The sequence below is a fragment of the Cervus canadensis genome, chromosome 2, assembly GCF_019320065.1.
Source record: "Cervus canadensis isolate Bull #8, Minnesota chromosome 2, ASM1932006v1, whole genome shotgun sequence".
Classification (NCBI taxonomy): domain Eukaryota; kingdom Metazoa; phylum Chordata; class Mammalia; order Artiodactyla; family Cervidae; genus Cervus; species Cervus canadensis.
In genome coordinates, this window is record NC_057387.1 from 102,753,728 (window position 1) to 102,773,633 (window position 19,906).

General features: G+C 51.7%; 1 long non-coding RNA gene across 1 annotated transcript; it reads right to left on the minus strand.

Annotated features, from left to right (window-relative positions):
• Positions 1-14,917: 14,917 nt before the first annotated feature.
• On the minus strand, positions 14,918-16,029 carry LOC122429407. Its single transcript, XR_006265976.1, has 3 exons — positions 15,991-16,029; positions 15,264-15,381; positions 14,918-14,980 (listed from the first exon to the last, which is right to left on the minus strand). It is a non-coding gene; the product is annotated as an uncharacterized LOC122429407 (long non-coding RNA).
• Positions 16,030-19,906: the final 3,877 nt, after the last annotated feature.

Below are 19,906 nucleotides of genomic sequence, written 5' to 3' on the forward strand. Positions count from 1 at the left end.
AGAATACTGGAGTGGGTTGCCATGCCTTCCTCCAGGGGATCTATTGAGCTTATTTCTTCAAAGCACAGAGAAATTAGGCCCAGCACACAGTAGGTTCTTAATAACTGTCAGTTTTATTCTGACCCCCCCTCCACCCTCTGAATGACTTGAGGCCAAGGCCTTTTCTCCTGTTGCATACCAGCTGGGCTGAGGGTATGGTCCCTGGCTACTCTGGCCTGGGAGCTGGGCTGCTGATGGACGTGAAACAGGGCAGGAGTGGACCCCCACCCCAATGACACAGAGCGACAGGCCAGGCGAGGCAAAACATCCTGGCTTCCCAACCCTGCCTGGCTTGGGTTCCCAGACCCACCCGGCATTACCACACCAACGGAAACGGTGGTTGCCGCATGGTGGTTGCTATTCCAGCCAAGCCCCAGGACTGTGGCGACAGCCCTAACTGGGCCCGGCCGCCACATCAAGGACACAGCTCCACCCTCTTTTCTGCACCCCCTCCCACCTCAGGCTTCCCCGCCCTTCTCCTTCCCAGAGAAGCCAGGGCGGGGCCTCCCCCTGGGGCCGGGGTCAGCCTCTGGCCCCTGTGGCTGCTGCTTCTGGGGCTGTGTAGTGGAGAAGGTTCTGGACAAGGAGTCGGGACATCTGCCACTCGCCCCAGTGGGCCCCGAGCAGGTGACACAATGTCTCAGGCCCCCAGTGTCTCCATTAAAACAAGCAAAAACACAGCAGGGTGGTAGACAAAAGTTTCAACTTCACAAGGATTCTGCTGCAGCAAGAATTAAATGGGCTGGATTTCCTGGGTGGTCCAGTGATTAAGAATCCACCTGCTGGGCTTCCCTGGTGGCTCAGTGATAAAGAATCTGCCTGCCAATGCGGGAGACACAGTCCGATCCCTAATCTGGGAAGATCCCACATGCTATGGAGCAACTCAGCCCGTGTGCCGCAACTATTGAGCCTACACACTGCAGCTACTGAAGCCCATATGCCCTGGAGCCTGTGCTCCACAGCAAGAGAAGCCACTGCAGTGAGAAGCCCATGCACCGCATCAAAGTGTAGCCCCCGCTCACCACAGCTAAGAGAAAGCTAGCAGGCGTCAACAAAGACCCAGCGCAGCCATAAATAGTACTTATTTTAAAAAAGAACTCGATGGGCTAATAAACGTTAAAGAAGTTCAAGTCATATACAAATAGAAGTGATGTTCCTCTGAGGAGCAGCAGGGTGTGATGGAAGGAAGAGGAATTTGGGAATCCACCAAGATTATACTGTAATCACTATTTACTGAGCAGTTTCTCCTCTTCAGGTGATTTGACTCCCCAAGGTCACATAGCTGATCTGGGGTTTAATCCTTGAGGAACTCCTGTGTTCCAATTTGCTACATAGCCATCTGAGACAGCCCTGGCCAGTGTCCTTAGACCAGTCAACAAGACCTCTCTGAGCCTCAGTTTCCTGCTCGGTTAAATGAAGACCCTTCTGTCCCTCTGACGGGTGCTGGGAGGAAGTGAGCCCAGGAGTGGAGTGGAGCTGGTACAGAGCAGGGCGGGAGGGATGCTGACTGCTCCCCTGCACCCGCCCACCCCACCCCAGCAGTGGTTCCCAGCACGGCTTCCAACTCCCCATTGCAGGCAGGGGTTCAGGGGACCGCTCAGTGAGGGAAGTCTGGCTCAGGTGGGAGGTTTGTCATTTCCTGGCGACACTCAGCAACTCTTGAGAGGCAAGGCCAGTGGATGTGAGCTGCCCAGGGTGGTCTGGGACCTGCCTCATTTATGTCTCTAGTCACTGAAATCTCCATCACGCACCAGGAGTCATGCAAACACCAGAATTCCACACCACTGCTTGGAGGAAAGTACCCAGTGACAAGCCCCATAGACCTGTTTGTGAGAATAACCAGCACCTCCCTTGTGAGTTGTGGATCCCAGTGCACTAATCCAAGGCTCAGGGTCTGAGGAGGGAGGGCACTTCTTCACAGCCTAGGGCCCCAGTCTAGCACAGTAGGTCCCCTACATAAATTCCCCCCTTCAAGTTAAACTTTCAAAGATGTGAACATGTGTTCGCATGTCCAGTCACGTAAGTTAGTTCACGTGTCTGTAAGACTGCTTTTCTGTAAGATTAAAAATGTTTATTTTGTGTGTCTGTTTTTTATCTATTTATTTGTGTGAAAAGTATTATAAACCTGTTATAGTACAGTTCTATATAGCCAACTGTGTTAGTTGTGTATGTAGACTAACTTTGTTGGACTTATGAACAAATGGGGCTTACAAACATGCTCTCAGAATGGAACTCGTTTGTATGTAGGGGCCTTAATGTAGCTTCCTCCATCTAGTTCCCCTTGACCTAGCTGCTGACCCAGAAGGAAACAGGAAAGAGGTGGAGTGGCCATCCTTTAGATTCCGTGTAACTTCAACCAAGCGAGGAATAAGCTGTCTCTCCCTAGGGATTGAGACAACTGGGTCACTTGGGGAGCTTTATAAAGCACTGATGCCTATGCCCACCCCCAGATTCTCATTTAATTGGCTGGGATGTAAGCATTGTAAAAGCACCCTCTCCCATGACTTTAATAGGCAGCAAAGGCAGAGAACAACTGCTTTGATTCGATTCATTCATTGAAGAGCCTTGGTTTTGAGTGTCACCCTGTATCATGCATTGTGCTAAGCTCTGAGTGAACAAGAGTCTGGGTCTGTACCTCATGGGTCCTGTATTCTAGTGGGGAGACAAATAAGCAAGCGAGCAAGTGGATAATGGCAGGTGGTAATAAGTGCTGTAAGGGGCATGGATCAGTAATGCAATGAAAGAAATGGGTATTCACTGCGGCTTCAGTTCTCAAAGTGGTGTTTGCGGACTCTGAGACCCTGTTGGGATCTGCAAGGTGGAAACATGTTATAACACAGTGGTCCCTTGGTACCCATGGGGGATTGATTCCAGGACCCATGAGGGCACCAAAATCCACAGGTACTCAAGTCCCTTATATAAAACAGCATATTATTTGAATATAACCTGCTCACATCCTCATGTACACTTCAAATCATCTCTAGATTACTTATAATACCTGATACAGCATAAATGGTATATAAATAATTGCCAGGGAGACAAATTCAAGTTTTGCTTTTTGGAACTTTCTTAAAGTTTTTCCCCCAACTATTTTCAGTCCTCAGTTGGTTAATTTTGCAGATGCAGAACTGTGGATACAGAGGGCTGATGATACTAAGATACTGTTCACCTTTTCTACTCTCATGCTCTCCCCAGTGTGCAACAGAGATTTCAGATACCCTGTGAGTGTGTGATGACCTTCTCACTCTGACAGCTACTGAGGCTATGTGTTCCACTCTTTTAAAACATTCTTATATTTAATGTCTGTTTTGGCAAATGTTGATAGATACAAGCCATGTGAACACAAACACAAGCTCTTTGGGGTCCTCAAATTTTAAGAATGTAATTGAGTCATGAGCTATTTAAAATCCTAAAATATGATGCTGTTTAAGTGCCACACTCGTTATGCTGGCAAATTTGGAAAATTCAGCAATGGCCACAGGACTGGAAAAGGTCAGTTTTCATTTCAATCCCAAACAAAGGCAATGCCAAAAAATGTTCAAACTACCATACTATTGCACTCATCTCACATGCTAGCAAGGTAATGCTCAGAACCCTTCAAGCTGGGCTTCAACAGTACATGAACCAAGAACTTCCAGATATACGAGCTGGATTTAGAAAAGACAGAGGAACCAGTAGTCAAATGCCAACATCCATTGGATCATTGAAAAAGCAAGGGAATTCCAAAAAACATCTACTTCTGCTTCATTGACTCCTTCAAAGCCATTAACCGTGTGGATCACAGCAAACTGTGGAAAAATTACCAGACCACCTTACCTGCCTCTTGAGAAACTTGTATGCAGGTCAAGAAGCAACAGTTAGAACAGGTCATGGAACAATGGACTGGTTCAAAACTGGGAAAGGAGTACATCAAGGCTATACATTGTTACCCTGCTTATTTAACTTATGTGCAGACTACATCATGCAAAGTGCCAGGCTGGATGAATCACAAGTAATCAAGATTGCTATGAGAAATATCAACAACTTCAGATATGCAGATGATACCACAGATGGCAGAAAGTGAAGAGGAACTAAAGAGCCTCTTGATGAAAGTGAAAAAGGAGCATGAAAAGACTTGCTTAAAACTCAATATTCAAAAAAGTAAGATCATGGCATCCAATCCCATCACTTCATGGCTAATAGATGAGGAAAAAGTGGAAACAGTGACAGATTTTATTTTCTTGGGCTCCAAAATCACTGCAGATGTTGACTGCAGCCATGAAATTAAAAGATGCTCATTCCTTGGAAGGAAAGCTATGACAAACCTAGACAGCATATTAAAAAGCAGAGACATCAATTTGCTGACAAAGATCTGTCTAGTCAGAGCTACGGGTTTTCCAGTAGTCATGTACAGATGTGAGAGTTGGACCATTAAGAAGGCTGAATGCAGAAGAATTTATGATTTCAAATTGTGGTGTTGGAGAAAACTCTTGAGAGTCCCTTGGACAGCAAGGAGATCAAACCAATCAATCTTAAAGGAAACAGTCCTGAATATTCATTGGAAGGACTGATGATGAAGCTGAAGCTCCAATACTTTGGCCACCTGATGTGAAGAGCTGACTCATTGGAAAAGACCCTGATGCTGGGAAAGATTGAGGGCAGAAGGAGAAGAGGGCGACAGAGAATGAGATGGTTGGATGGCATCACCAACTTGATGGACATGAGTTTGAGCAAGCTCTAGGAGATGGTGAAGGACAGAGAAGCCTGATGTGCTGCAGTTCGTGAGATTGTAAAGAGTCGGACATGACTTTAGTGACCGGACAACAACAATAATGATGGAGCCATGAGACCAAAAAGTTTGAAAACTGCTGATCCTGTGGACAAGGCTACCAGAGGGTGCTGAGATATGGGAACCATCTTGATATGTCTGAGAAAGGACAGAAAGGCAAGGGAACTAGGGTGAAGAAAGAAAGGGGTTGTTGGGAGATGAGGCTGGAGGGAGAGAGAGACCAGGCATGCAGGGATCTGGAGGGAGGACTACTTCAGGCAGAGGAGGACTGGGAGGCTGTCCAGGTATGAGATAAAAGATCGAACCAGGATAACAGCCATGGAGATTGAGTGAAGTTAATTCCAGAGAGGGAAGGTGGAGTTAACGGGTGTTATGTTAGTTGTTCAGTAGTGTCTGATTCTTTTGAGACTCTGTAGACTGAAGTCCGCCAGGCTCCTCTGTCCATGGGATTCTCCAGGCAAGAATACTGGAGTGGGTTGGCATGCCCTCTACCAGGGGATCTTCCCAACCCAGGGATGGAACCCACATCTCCTGCATCTCCTGCATTGGCTGGTGGGTTCTTTACCACTTGCACCATCTGGGAAGCCCAGAGTCAGCAGGATCTGGTGATAAATCAATGTAGAGCATAGAGAAGGATGGCTCTGGCTTGATGGCCATTCATGAAGGCAGGGGCCACAGGAGCTGGATGAGTTTTAGGGTGGGTGGTGGAGGACAGGGTTGGGGATGTCCCTCTGGCTTCAGCAGAGATGGGTTTGGATGTCACTGGAGGAGTCAGGACTACAGTGACCAAGCTTTGGGAGAGTGTGTGCCCAAAGGAGACAAGGTACCTGAGGAGCTTTGCTGGGGAACCCCAGGCTGCAGGACATGGCCCAAGTTGATGTCAGAGCAAGTCAGGGGAGAACTGAAAGGTCCTGGGGGCCAGGAGCCAAAGAAGAAGACCACTTCAAGAAGGAAGGAAGGTCTGAGCTGTGAAGAGTGCAAAGGCGTCATGTGGGATGAGGCTGGCTGGTAGGAGCTTCTTGGGTTGGGTTGGGAGGAACACTAGTTTACAGCGGGGCTGAGGGATGAAAAGAGATGATGTGGAAGTGATGCACTCAGAAAGACTTTCAGGAAGGAAAGGAGGAAAGTGGCCTGAAGGAGATGCAGAGGGGCTCTTTTAGGATGGAGGCGGCAGGACCTTTTTGTGTAGGCTGGGAGGGGATAGTTCGTGGCACCAAGTCCCTGATGCGGTGGCGAGGCTGATTCAGGAGCTGGGGAGGGAAGGGCAGAAACAGTCACAGCGAGTTGGGGGGAGGGTGGCGAGCGGAGGGGGGTCATCTGGGTGGCAGGCAGCGGGCAAGGTGGTTTGCGATTAGGTTTGTGAAGGGGCGATTAGGCAGGTGGTGGGTTGGAGAGGGAAGGGCAAGTTTGGACAGCCACCAAGGATGCTGGGTGAGGAAGCTGCTGGGCTCAGCAGCAAGGCTGGGCTTGAGACTTCTCTTCCCTCACCCAGAGTGGACCCAGGGGGCTCAGAAAACACCAAATAGGTTGGCTCTCAGCAGTGATTCCCCTCTAAGAGCTCCTCATGTCTTTCCCCAGATGTTTCCCAATTATTTTCACCATATTGAGGGGAAATAAACAGAAGAGGAGTGGGAATTAACATTCTGACTTGATGTGGGGAAAGAGCAGAGAAGCCCTCAAATCACTTCTCAGAGCAGCCAGGATCGTAAGGCAGAAACCCTCGTTCCTTGAACCAGACCATCAGGCGGCGGTGACTTGACGGTCCTCCTCCGTTCTCCCTGACCTCATGGCTCCCTTCCTCCCACCATCAGCCTTGATGCCTCCCTCTCTTCTGCCTTCTGGTCCCCCTCCCCCTGCCCTGGCTCCAGCATCTCAATCCCCAAGATGGTAGCACTGTCTAGGCCTCTCATGAGTCTGTCCTTGCCCCTCCTTCCTGACTGCTGGGACTACTGCCAGCCTCTGCCTCCAGCCTCTCCTTCCAGTCCACCCTCGCCAAGAGGCTTGTTCTAGAATATGCATAAATCTAACCAAAGATTCCCAGGGTGTCTAGGTAGAGACCCAGACTCTTCAGCACAGTATTCCAGGCCCCTCATTGACCCACCAACCCCACTTCATCTCCCAGAGCTCCCTGGGTCTCCTCTGCCCCCAAACTTTTGTTTGAGGTGGTTCTCCTGAGGGGGAAGCCTTGTTCCCTTCTTCCACATTTCAGGGCTCAGCTGAAACATCACCTCCTCCGTAAAGTCGGCGTTGACCACCTAGGCTGAGTCTCCTCCCTCATCTAAGTCCCTGTAGTTCCTTGCACTCCAGTAGCATGGCCCCTCCCAAGTGTGATAGCAGGCTGTTCTTACATCCGTCTCCTTCCTCTGGACTGTGAGCTCCTCCAGGACAGGGGCCAGGGTGGATCCTCTGTTATGTTCCAGCAAGGAACAGAGCTTGGAGCCTCGTGGGCGTCGAAATGAATGAATGAGTCAATATTCTCCTGGATCTTGTGTCATCAGTGTGGGAACCACTGCTCTAGTTATCTCTATTTTTCTTAATGTGTCATTCAGTTTTATACAACCAAATGCACAAAGATTCACAGACCCAGGAGGTGGGCTTTGCAGAGCATGTGGAAAAGGATTCTTGGGAGCCTGCACAGGGGACCACCAGCTCCTGGCTTCCCGATGTGCCTGCAGAAGCTCTCCATGAGGCCATTCACCAGGAGCCCTGCCAGCTGGGTCTCTGGACAACCTGGGGCCAAGAAGCACTGATGGCTGGGGAGCCGGAAAGAGGTAGCCATCTCTCATCAACTCAGGCTGGCCCATGGCTGCCCTGCCCAGAGGCATTTCACTGTGTGAAATGAATCCTGCTCTAAGAGGCTCTGGCTCCCCGCGTCTGCGTGACAGCCCGGACGGTTAAGATGGTTGTGCATAGTCACATCTGCAGGTAATTTCTGCATCCATCTGCATTGGAACAGATCTCATTCAATTAATGAGAACAACACCCACTGTCCCAGCACCATCTCTCGGGCAGGAGGGGCCCTCGTATCCCCCGGACAGCACATTGCTCAGGCTGTCGGAACCCACACTCTTCTAGCGGGTTCTGATTGCCTTAGGAGTAACCATGAGGTCAGCGGGCATGCTTGTTATGGGCGGCCTGGCCTCCAGCCGCCTGGGTGCGTGCACAAGGAGCCCCGAGGCCGTGCTGCCTGACATTTGCAATCGTTTAATGGGAATAAGTTCCATCTCTGAGCTCTGCTCAGCCTTTCATTCAGCAGCCAAACTGTCCACCCTGGACAGGACATAAATCCTGTTGGCAAGTCACTGGGCCAGCTCTCCTCCTTGAGTTGCTTCTTCCCTGTAGCTTGCCAGGGGCAGCTGTTTGCACCCCAGTTTGGGAAAGACCCCAGGAAACTGATGGGGTGCAGGGGAGAGAGACCACTGCAGTAGGAGCCAAATTCCAGAGGACTAGTCCAGGTTGGGTGAGTTACTTAACTCTCTGAGCTTTGGTTTCTCATTTGTCAAAACGGGATGATACTTACTTCTCTTAATTATTCTAAGAATTAAAGGCCTTGACTATACCAGACACCCTATAGATACACAGAAAAGTGCTTCTTTCCCTCTCTGAACTAGCTGTGTGAACTTGGGTGACTATACGTAACCCCTGGGCTTCGCTTTTCTCATATGTAACATAAGACTATGATAGAGCCCATTTCATATGACCGCTGTGAGGACTAAATGATGTAACCTATGCAAAGTGATCAGAAAGGGGCCTGGCATGTGGCAATCAGTAGCTGTCAGCTGCCATTGTTTTTACTTCTTTGTAGGACATAGTTATAGGGGAAAGGTCTGGTCAATACATCATTTAGGGTGCTTTGGAGGTTAATCCTCTTCTTGGTGGAGTCTGAGCCACATTGCAGTTTGGGAGGAGAAACAACGAGTGGGAGGGCTGAGTTCCAGACAGACCAAATGTCCTGTTCGTTTAATGAATATTTATGGAGGTACTACTATGTGCCAAGCACTGGGCTAAAAATATAGTGTTGATAGGAACGCCTACACAGGTTTCTGTCATTTGTGTGGTCTGGTGATTTTCTCTTTACTGGGTTATTCATTAAAAAAAAAAATCATCAGTGAAAGGGAAGAGGTTCCTTGACACCACCCTAGCTGAGTTTCTGGGGGTATTTCAAGGGACTTGGGTCAAGGGTGACTACTTTCTAGGATCTTCCTCTGTTTATGCCTTCCTCTTTTTCTAGTGGTAGCTGAGAATCTTTTCCTCCAGGAAGTCTGTCCTAATTCCCCTCTGGACTGGATCACGTGGCCTGTCCTTAGCTCCTGACTCTTTGTCTATCATATCTTGAAGTTGCCCAGTTCTTTGTCCATGACTGAGAAGGTCATGCCCTATGTCTCTTGCTTTCTGCTCTTCTCCAGAATCTAGTGGATGCCCGGTGTGGAATAGATGCTGGACAGATAATTGTCAAACAGAAGGGTGAGGCATGGACTTTGGGCCTGTGGCCAGGTGTAAGACTGGGGCCTCTAAGAGGTAACCTATCTCCACTTTGGACAGCTCCTTGGCCTCCCCTTGGCCCTAGAATGTCTCCTGGGCCAGTAATTTCACTGTCTTCCTGTGGTTCCCTTTCCAGATGCTAAGTCCTGTTGACCAGGAGGTTCTGCCCCCATGTCTGCCTAAATCTCTAGGAATAACTTAAGCCTGTTGTCCCAGAGCCAGGCAGCTCAGGAGGCAGACGAGTGTCCTCCCCGAATGCCTCTCCTTGCTCCCTGAAGGATAAGACTGCATGAGGGACCAGAACAGGAAAGCGAATGGGGTGGGAGTTGGAAACAGGACTGACAAATGTCAAGCACGTGTTCCTGAGGAAATAGGATGTAGTTGTGAGCAGGGCTGGGCAGCGGGGGCCTGCATCTGACCAGAACCTTAAGAGCTTTCCTGGCGGAGAGGGGCTGGCAACCAAGAGGGGTGAGCTCTCACCATTTGGGGTGTGGAGCATCAGAGATCATGGAACACCTGCCCTGGGTGGTGTCTCCCAGGGCGTCTGGGCGGGCGTCTCCAGAGACTCAGGTTTTCCCTGGCGTGGACCGGGACAATTTGCCACCACCCAGCAGTCCATTGAGAAGGGGCCTATAGCAGGGGTAACTCTGCAAGAAGGAAGGGGCCCATTCTCAGTCCATGCTTGGGTGCGTGCTAAGTTGCCTCAGTCGTGTCTGATTCTTTGTGACCCCAGGGACTGTAGCCTGCCAGGCTCCTCTGTCCATGGGATTCTCTAGATAAGAATACTGGAGTAGGTTGCCATGCCCTCCTCCAGGGAATCTTCTCAATCCAGGGATCGAACCCATGTCTTTTATGTCTCCTACAGTGGCAGGCGGGTTCTTTACCACTAGCGCTGCCTGGGAAGCCCCATTCTCAGTCCAGGTCAGTCCCAAAGGCAGAGGCACTTCCAGCAGGACCTCAGACCGGTCACTGTGTCCTCTCCTGTCTGCCCTCACCCTGGTGTTCACTGTCACCTCTGCTGCACAGGTCTCACGCAGCTCAGAGGGATGAAGCAAAAACCTCACAAGGGCCCAGGGAATACCAACCTGCACCCTCCTTCCTGCCTCTTCACATTCAGAAAAGCTGTTTTCCATCTCTCTCTGGTTTTCCCAAAGTCACACTGGTTACTCCAGCGGAGGGTGGAGGGACAGCTCTGGGCCAGGAGGCAGGTGACTTGCAGACAGTTTCCAGCGTTCTGTGACCCTGGGCCAGTCTCTTCTGTCTGGACCTTGAGTTATTTCCCTGCACAGAGTGGCCAAGGGCAAGGATATTTAAATGCTTTTGGTTTGTTACAGTAACGGACACTTGGGTATTTTGGCAAAAAATCTGAGTTGGAATATCAATGTATAAAGCACATAAAAGCAAAACTGTCTAGTTGGAGTGGGGGAGGGTCTGGGGTCCCATCTGCTCAGCCTCCCTCAAACCCAAGACCGAAAGCCACAGGACCACGTGACCTCTAAGAGACTTATTGCCCTCGAGTTCAACTGGGGTTCCTAAGTGGGTTAGGGCTGGGAGGTATAAGGGCAGCACTGTCGACTAGAAAGGTGTTGACAACTAGTTCAACTGCAGAGATGGGGGAGGCTAGGCTCGTTGTGCTTTGATCACAAAATAGAAGTAGCTTTCTGCGATGGTCCCAGCTCCAGCTAATGGAGCATTAGAACAACCCGCCTTCGTCCTGAAGCTAGGCATAGAAGGAGATGAGTCCCCAGGCTTTCCTCCGGAGGGGCTGAAGACACACTGCCTGGAGTCAGGAGATCAATTTGATGGCCTCCTAGGGGCTGGCACCTTGTGTAGACATAGCAGGTGTGGGGGAGAGCTCAGAGAACGAGTTCTCCTACCAAGAAGTGACTCGAGTGCTCAGGCCAGCCTTGCCCTCTCCAAGGGGATTGACTTTGAGACACCCGACCAGACCCTGCCTCCAGCCTCTGCTCCGGAAACCCCCTCATTCCACCGTGTCTGCTTAATCCCTGTTCACAGCAGGCTGACCTCCCGCCTCCGTGGCCTCACACTGCGCCTGCCCCAGAGTCTCGCAGGCCTCCTTCGAAAAATAAATAAATACTTTCTCCATTATCCCATTAACAGCTTCACAGGTTTTTCTGCTATTAGTTCCCAACTCCAGTGAAAGTGGAAACACGTGTCCTGAAGAACCTCGCTTGCCTACCAGCCGCTATGGGGCTGGTGCTAAATTCCAGGTGCGAGCTGTGCCCGTCCACCTGCAGCCGCCCACTGCAGAGAGGTGGGGTCAGAACCGGCTCTGTTCCTCCACCCTTGAGTTCTGCCAACCTCAGTATATAGCAGCCACCGCCCTCAACACACACACACCCCAGATATGCCGCAGCTTTTGTGCACTGCTCCTCGGAGGCTGTGCATCTTCAAACAAAGCTCTCTACCTCTCTGGACCTCAGGTTCTTTTTTTCTTTTTGTTTATATTTATTTATTCATCTGGCTGCAGCACATGGGACCTTCAATCTTCACTGCGGCCTGCGGAAACTTTAGTTGCTGCGTGTGGGGTCTAGTTCCCTGATCAGGAATCAAACTGGCCCCCCTGCACTGAAAGCTCGGAGTCTTAGCCACCAGACTATTAGGGAAGACACAGATCCTTTTTTCAAAGGGAGCCTATAATTCCTGGCTTGCAAGATTGGAGGACCAAAATAATCTGAGATAAAAAATGAAGTGAAAGTCACTCAGTTGTGTCTGACTCTTTGCGATCCCATGGACTACACAGTCCATGGAATTCTCCAGGCCAGAATACTGGAGTAGGTAGCCTTTCCCTTCTCCAGGGGATCTTCCCAACCCAGGGATTGAAGCCAGGTCTCCCACATTGCAGACAGATTCTTTACCAGCTGAGCCACCAGGGAAGACCCCTGAGAGAACAAGGGACGGTCTTAAAAGTCACAGAGTACTTTACCAGTTGGTAGGGTGTTTGGGAAATATTTTACTTTTCTGACCTTTGCTCCTACAGGTTTAAAAAAGGAAGTGGCCAGGCCTTCTCTATAACTGAAGATGGGCCTTTGGTAGCTCAGACTGTCTGACTTTGGCTCATCTACCTTCCCTATGTGCACACCTCAGTCTACTTCCTGTGGCCAGAGCTCTCTGAGAAGATGCCGGATCACCAGCTCCTCAAGGTGGGGCAGGGAGCTGCCCGGAGGCCTCATCAAACACCCCCACAATGCCCAGGATGGGCCCTGGTCCAGAGTAGAGTCAGGCTGGGAGCTGGGGCTGTGTTTGTCTCTTTATTCTATCTTTTGGCCCCTTTCTCTCCTCCTCTGCCTGTGGCCCCAGGGGAGGGGACCCAGGAGAGGTTAGGCTAGCCCTTCAACCCAGGTGTGCAAGAGTGTGAGCTGTTTCTGGCTGCCCACTGGGCACAAAGCTGCCCTGTTCATCTGGGCAGAGCTTGTCAGCAGCTGGCATCTGTCTGCAACGCCTGTGAGGTCACTGCTCTGCCTTCCTGTTTCTAATAAACTAGGACTAAGTCTGGCTCAAGTCATCTCGGAAACCCTCTGTCCCTTGGCTTCCACTCTAGTGCCCCTCCCAATCCCTCCCAGTACCCCAGTCCTGCTTCATGTCTCTCTTTTTCTTTTTTTAATATTTATTTATTTACTTGGCTGCGCTGGGTCTTAGCTGTGGCACATGGGCTCTTTTTCTTCTTTCTTTTTTTTGTTGCAGAATGTGGGATCTAGTTCCCTGACCAGGAATCAAACCCGGGCTGCCTGCATTGGGAGCATGGAGCCTTAACCGCTGGACCACAAGGGAAGTGTCCTGCTTCACTTCTCTTGTCTTTGAGCTTTGTGAGACAGGGAGGATGTCTTGTGATCCCTAGGTGAGCAGTGTTGCCCAGGCCTTGGAGTCAGCCATGCTCCATCCATGAATTGAGGCTCTCTTCTTAATGAGCTGTTTAGCCTTAGACAAAGGCCCTGACTTCTCTGTACCTCTGATTTTCTCATCTTTAAAGTGCAGGCAGCACATTGGTTTGCTGTGAGGATCTAGTGAGATAATGCGTTAACAGAGTACCTGGCACTTTGCAAGCCCTCCGAGGAATACGCTGTTAGTTACTTTCTCCCATCCCTGCAACTCAGCACCAGGCCTGGTGGAGTGAGCAAATGTCCTGTCCCAGGCCCCAGGTCCCCAACTCCCTGGCCCCTCCTTCTGATTCCTGGCCAGGTGAGAGATGCTGTCAGCTCTGCCAGAGTGTGGTTCCCTTGCCCCGGAAATGTTTCCAGACACCAGGGAGCAGTGGGATGACTATGCCCAGGAAGCCTCACGGCCACGGCCTCTCTCAGCAGACAGGACCCTGAGGCTCACTCCTGGACAGGCAGCTGGATATACCCACCTACACCACTGATCTTGGCCTCAACGTCCTGTCTGATGAGCTGGCACACCTTACCGGTGCCCTGCTCCTCACTGTGGGTCCGGCCACCGGCATGGCAGCTCCCGGCCTTCCTTTCCCTGCCCATCAGAAGAAGTCCCTTCTCGCCCATCAGCCAGCCACTCTTGCCCCCTCGGTTCCTCCAAAAGTTGCAGGATGAGATTGGACCAGGGCATTCTGCCACTTCTGAGCTGCTAAGCCCCTCTCCACGTCACCCTTGGAGCAGGTGAAGTGAGGCTGGGAACTGGCTGAGGGCCACCTGTAACCTGCTGTCTCTTGTCTTGGCCAATGCTGGTCCTCAAGGGAGCAGGTGAGGGCTGAATCTTATCACCCCCGGATCCTGGGCTCTGTGGTCAGGGCCTGGGGGCCTTTGGGGAGGGTCTTGGGGCCAGCTAAATACTTTGGCCTCAGGTTCCATGCAAGCCAGGATGGGGGTGGGCAGGCCCAGCCCCCTCTTGCCAGACACTGGTGGGGGGCTGGGCTTGGCCTTGTGGGGGAGCTGGCCTGAACATAGCAGAAGCAGGGGCTGGGCTGCCTGACCTCCTGTGAGCCCAGAGGCTACAATTCCTGAGCGCCTCTCCCCTCTGAGCAGCTCTCCTGGGAAAGCTGGCAGGTCTGGGTCAAGGGGAGGGAGTCTGGTATGGACCATATTCAGGGGCGGATTAGCTGGGGGAGCTGCTCCCACCAGCAGGGAGGGGAGAGATAAAGCCTGGGAGCTGGAGGAGGGGGGCTCAGCACGGAGACATTCCCTCCCCTGACCCCAGGCCCGTGCAGAGCTGTGTCTGTGTTGGGGGAGGGGGCTGCCCCCTTTCCCAGGGTACTGGCCGGCCCTGGAGCCTAGCACTTTCTCAGGCCCTTTATTAAATTTCTCAGGAGCAAGAGGGGAGGTTATCCCTCCCCTTCTTCCCCAGGCTCCCCTCCTTTTGTCTCCCTCCCCAGGAGGGTCGGAAAGGAGCTTTTCTCATTATTGTGGTTATTAAAAAATAAATGAGCCAGGGACAGAGACACACACACACAGAGACAGAGACAGAGAGACTGAGAGACAGGCAAGCAAAGAGAGACAAAGAAAAGACAGACTGATCGAAGAGGGAGCTGGGAAGACAGAGACAGAAGGAGGTTGGCACAGAGACCTTGAGAGCCTGGGAGAAATGGAGAGATCAGGGCTGCTGGGTGTAGGGGGCAGAACAGGGGCTTTGGAACTTTCAGCTGCATTTCATGTCTCACCTGTACACAGCTGTGTGGCCTGGGGCAAGCTTCTTTACCTCGCTGGGCCTCACTTATCTCATCTGCAAAATGGAAATAATAACTTAGTTTGTAGCATCACCTTGAAGCATAGAAATAACATCTGTCCAAAGCTGAGTGCAAAGCCTAGAGCTTAATGGGTGCTCAAAACACAGCCTTATATATATTACTTGTTCTGTGTGTATGTATGGGCTGCGGGACAATGGCAGAGAACTAGGTGGTGCCCGGGGAAGCGCCCAAGGTCCATGGGGCAGGACTGGGAGTGTTAGAACGCCTCACCCAGGGAATCTCTGTTCAGGGGTCCGGTACCCACTCCTTGCTCCTCACCTCACTCCTCTGAGCCAGTTCTTGATTCTTAAGCAGGAAGAAAACTGGAATCGGAGACCGTCCATCTCAGAGTGTTTTCCTTTCTCTACCAAATGAAAAGCTCTGGAAGCAAACAGACCTGGCATCGAATTCCAGAAATTTACTATTAAGTTTTTTAAGGGCAAAGAGCTAATAATGTTTAGGGTTTTTTTTTTAAATTGACTTATAAAATTCTCTTATAAAACCCACTCACTTTGAGTGTACAACTCAATGATCTTTAAGTAAATGTACAGGGTTGTGCTATCATCACCCCAGTCCAATTTTAGAACATTTCCTTCACCCCCAAATTATCCTTCATGCCTATGTAAGTCTCTTTGAACTCCAGGCACCTACTAATCTATTTTCTCTCTCTATGGATTTGCCTTTTCTGGATATTTCCTATGAACAGAATCATATAGTGGCTGATCTTTGGTGTCTGACTTCTCTCACTTAGCATCGTGTTTTGAGATGCATCTGTGTCAAAAGAGGTAGCAGGCCTTCACCCTCTTTTAACTGCTGTGTAGTTTTCTGTTTACGGGTACACCCTGTGTTGTCCATTCATCCACCAGGTGATGGACACTTGGGTTGTTGATAGGGTATTTTAAGGGTTAAATAAAATAGTGTATGTAAAGTGACTAGATCAGTGAATAGCAGATCATTTTAAATAGATTAAGAGGAGAGAGAGAGAGAGATTTCCTTGAAGGCTTACCCAGCAGCAGTCAGAGGCAGGAGCTTTTTGTAGTAACTTATTCTCACTTCACCACCCTGGAGTTATCCTCTCTGCTTTAGGGAGAAGAAAACCACCCCTTGGAGGACTGTCTGTGGTCACACCCAGTAAGTGCAGAGCTGGGACTGTGTGAACCCGGGCTGAGGGCCCCAGCCCCGCAGCAGCCACTCCACAGTCCAGGACCTGCCCTTGGGCCCCCCAGGGAGCATGGGGCAGGGCTGGGATTCCTGCCAGCCCTAGCTCTCAGCGCCCAGCGCCCAGCGTTTACTCCACCCACGGGGGCCTGCTGCTGCCTAACCTACAAACCCCTGCCCCCCACCCCACCCCCGTGTCTCCTCTCTCCCCTCCGTCCCTGCAGAGTCTCCAAGCATGGCCCATCTGCCATGTCGGACACTGCTTCACCATCTACTTTAATCTTCCACAACCCTTGAGCATTGGTATGAAGGCTCAGAGAGGTTCGGAAACTTGTCCAAGATCACACAGTCTGTGTGCAAGTGGTGGAACCCAGATTCCAGTGTCTCCATCTGTTTGATTCCCAAGGCCATTCTCTCTCTCTCTCTCCTTCTGCTCCCCTCCCTTGCAGAGGCTGGAGCTCCACATCTGGCTCCCAAATGACCAACCCCCCCAGGAGGGAAGGCAAAGGCCTGGGGACCCCACTGCAGGGAAGTGGGGAGGGCAGGGGTGGGCAGAGGGACAGGGCTGGCCTTCTTCCCTCCAACTCGGCTCAGAGGCCCTGTCTAGGGTGCCCGGGAGCTGAGCTGCCCTCTTCTGTCCTCCTAGCTTCTTTTGGGAGGCAATGTGCTTCTCATTAGGCTGGTGTTGGGTTTTGCAAACCGCACGGTCTAATTGTGAAGCGTTGGGGGTGTGAGTAAGTGTGCATCTCGTGTGAGAAGAGCAGTCAGGCCTCGCCCACCTCTTGCAGAGGGGGGCTTCCAACGCACTGGACACAGCTGTGCCCCAGCCCTCATGGAGCGCCAGCCCAGAGGGGCACGGAAGGGGCTTCCTGAGAGAAAACCTTTTGAGCAGGGGCCGATGGGGGCGAGACCAGGCCCACAGTCTTCTCTGCATCCACTGGGTGGTGGAAGAGACAACCAGCTCCAGGCTCCTCTAGTTACCTCCCCTCTGATTAGGGCTCCCCCAGGGCAGGGCTGGGCCCCCTCAGGACAGTCTCCCAGCCCTGGGGCTCCCTCCACTGCCTGTCCCCACACCCAGCAGGAGGGAAGCAAAGGGGCTGCACCCCCGCCCTGTTCCTCAATGCAGGGCTCACAGTGGAGAAGCTGGGTAATGAGCATGTAACTGAGTTAGGCCCACGGGAGCCTCCGAAGGCTCCAGTTTCCTCCCCACCCAGCGGGTCTGTCTGGGTGATGGCAAAAGGGCCGTGGACGCCGCCTTCTTAAACGTTCCGAAATCTCTGTGAGTGTGAGCCAGGCCCCCCTTCCCTGCCCACCCCCCATGCCGGGGGACCGGGCAGACTGTGACTGTTCTGCTGCCCGAGCTCCCGTCCCTTCCCACAGCACACACACGCCTGTCCCAGCCTCATGAGCACAAGGAGATCCACTGAGACCCTCAGTCCCAATTCCTGCCATGCGCACACGCAGGTGCGCACTCACAGACGCGATCCCCGGGACACACAGATGTCTGCACCTCCGTCACACACACGGACACACACCCAGACCCCCTGTGTAGGCGCTTAGAGTCACTTACTCACTCAAACACGCTTCTGGGACATACATTCAGGCATGTGCACGTCCATAGGCACACTTGCAGCTACACACACTGCCATCTGTTTGCAGACACACGCAGGCATGTCCTCATTCTCAGGTTAGGATTTCATGCAAGGAACACTAGAATTCTAGCCTTGGAAGGGCCCTTGAAAATGCACTTGCCCAGCGCGCCCACCCCTACCCTGCAGGCCCTCCCCAGTGGCTACAATACCACCCATGGAGAGACCCAGCTCTTCCTCTAGGCTCCAAGGTCAAGGGGTTCTCATGACATCTGAAGTGTGGTCCTTTGGGAATCACTTCCGGCAACTCAAAACCTCAGGTGCTGAAGCCTGGAAGCTTGCTCTCAAAAGGAAGGGGTTTCTAGTGGGAGGTGGGCGGGGAGGAGGATTCACAGGGGGCCTTGCCAAAGAGAAGCATTGGTTTGGATTAGGGAGGACACCTTGTCCCATCCAAGCTGAGAACATCGGGCTTGTTTGTTTGCTTGGACCAAAGGCGGCGGAGGAGGAGGAGGAGGAGCAAGCAGCCCAGGCCCCTGTCTTATGATGCTGTCAGCAGACACGGCAAGTGTGGGGTGGGGACCAGGCAGGGGCAGGTCAGCAAACCGGAGCTGGATGGCTGGTGTGGCCCACCCCTAGTCTGGGCAGGATGGCTAGGAGGGGAGAGGCAGGGTACGGGCTTTGAGGGAGTGGGAGGGAATGGACCAGGGTGTCTAAAGGAAGAGAGGCCCCACCTGTCCGAGGCCAGAGGGACCGGAACGAGCCCCTTACGAGTGATCTGGAATAAGACTCACCTTGACTGGGGCCCGAGACCTGAGTCCCACGTCACCCGACTTTCTGACTTGGTGTGCGTGCTCAGTTGTGTCCGGCTTTTTGTGAACCCACGGACTATAGCCCGCAAGGCTCCTCTGTCCATGGAGTTTTCTGGGCAAGAATACTGAAGTGGGTTGTCATTTCCTCCTCCAGGGGAATCTTCCCGACCCAGGGGTTGACCCGAGTCTCTTGCATCTCCTTCAGTGGCAGGCAGGATCTTTACTGCTTGTGCCACCTGGACAGACACCTCTGCTCCATTCATTACTCCCCTCCGTTCCTGGGTTAGAGCCTTCCTTTGGGCTCATCCCATGGCTCCTAGGCTGCAACTTATCTCTCTGTATTGTAACCAATTACCTGCCTCCCTCACTAAGTGGTGATCTTATTTTATGTCATTCATTCCTTCATTTGTTATTAGCTGCATAACGTGGAGTCCTTCATTTTCTTCTCTAAAAGATGGATAATGATAGCATCCTCCTCAGGATTGCTAAGGTCGAATGAGTTATTATATATGTAAAGTTCACACAACATCACCTGGCACAGAGTAAGTGCCATGTGCGTGCTAAGTCACTTCAGTCGTGTCCGACTCTTTGTGACCCCATGAACTGTAGCCCACCAGGCTTCCCTGTCCATCGGAGTTTCCCAGCAAGAATACTGGAGGGGGTTGCCATTTCCTTCTCCAAGTGCCATGTAAATCCAGCTTAAAAAGATGTAGAGCTACACACCAGACACTGCGGCTGGGGACACAGCAGTGAGTAAGGTGGACACAGAGCTCAGTCAAAACTTGGCCATCTTAATCAAGTAGTCACAGTGATGTTGAAGGGGAAGGCGGGCTCTTAGGGGAGTCCAAGTCACTAACCTGGGCCCTAACCTGGGCAGAGGGTTGGAGAGGGGTCTCCTGAGGCAGGGACATTCAAGGAGAGACCTGAAGCATGAGTAGGAATAGTCAAGTAAAGAGCCGAAGAAGGGTGTTGCAAGCAGAGGGAAAAGCTGTGCAAAGGCCTGGAGGCAGGATGTCTAGATTGTAGTTACAAACTCTAGGGTTTCCTCCCAAGCCTGGCCCAGAGTAAACCCTTGGTTGTTATTTGTTGAACGGAGCGCTGATCTTTTTCTAGCTCCTGGAGTGGACACTCACACTTCATTCCACGGAATCTTTGTGGCAGCCTTGCAAGGTACCCCATTTCACAGAGAGACAACGAGGCCCAGCGGTTTCAGTGATGTGATCAGTGGCCCAAGTCACGCAGTTGAGTGGTGACTCAGTGACAGACTCAGGATGCTTTATCTTTCAGGGGGCTTTGGCAGGTCAGGGGGATGTTTCTCTGCTGCTACTGCAGAGGATCCCTGAACAAAAAACCCAGGCATGAATAG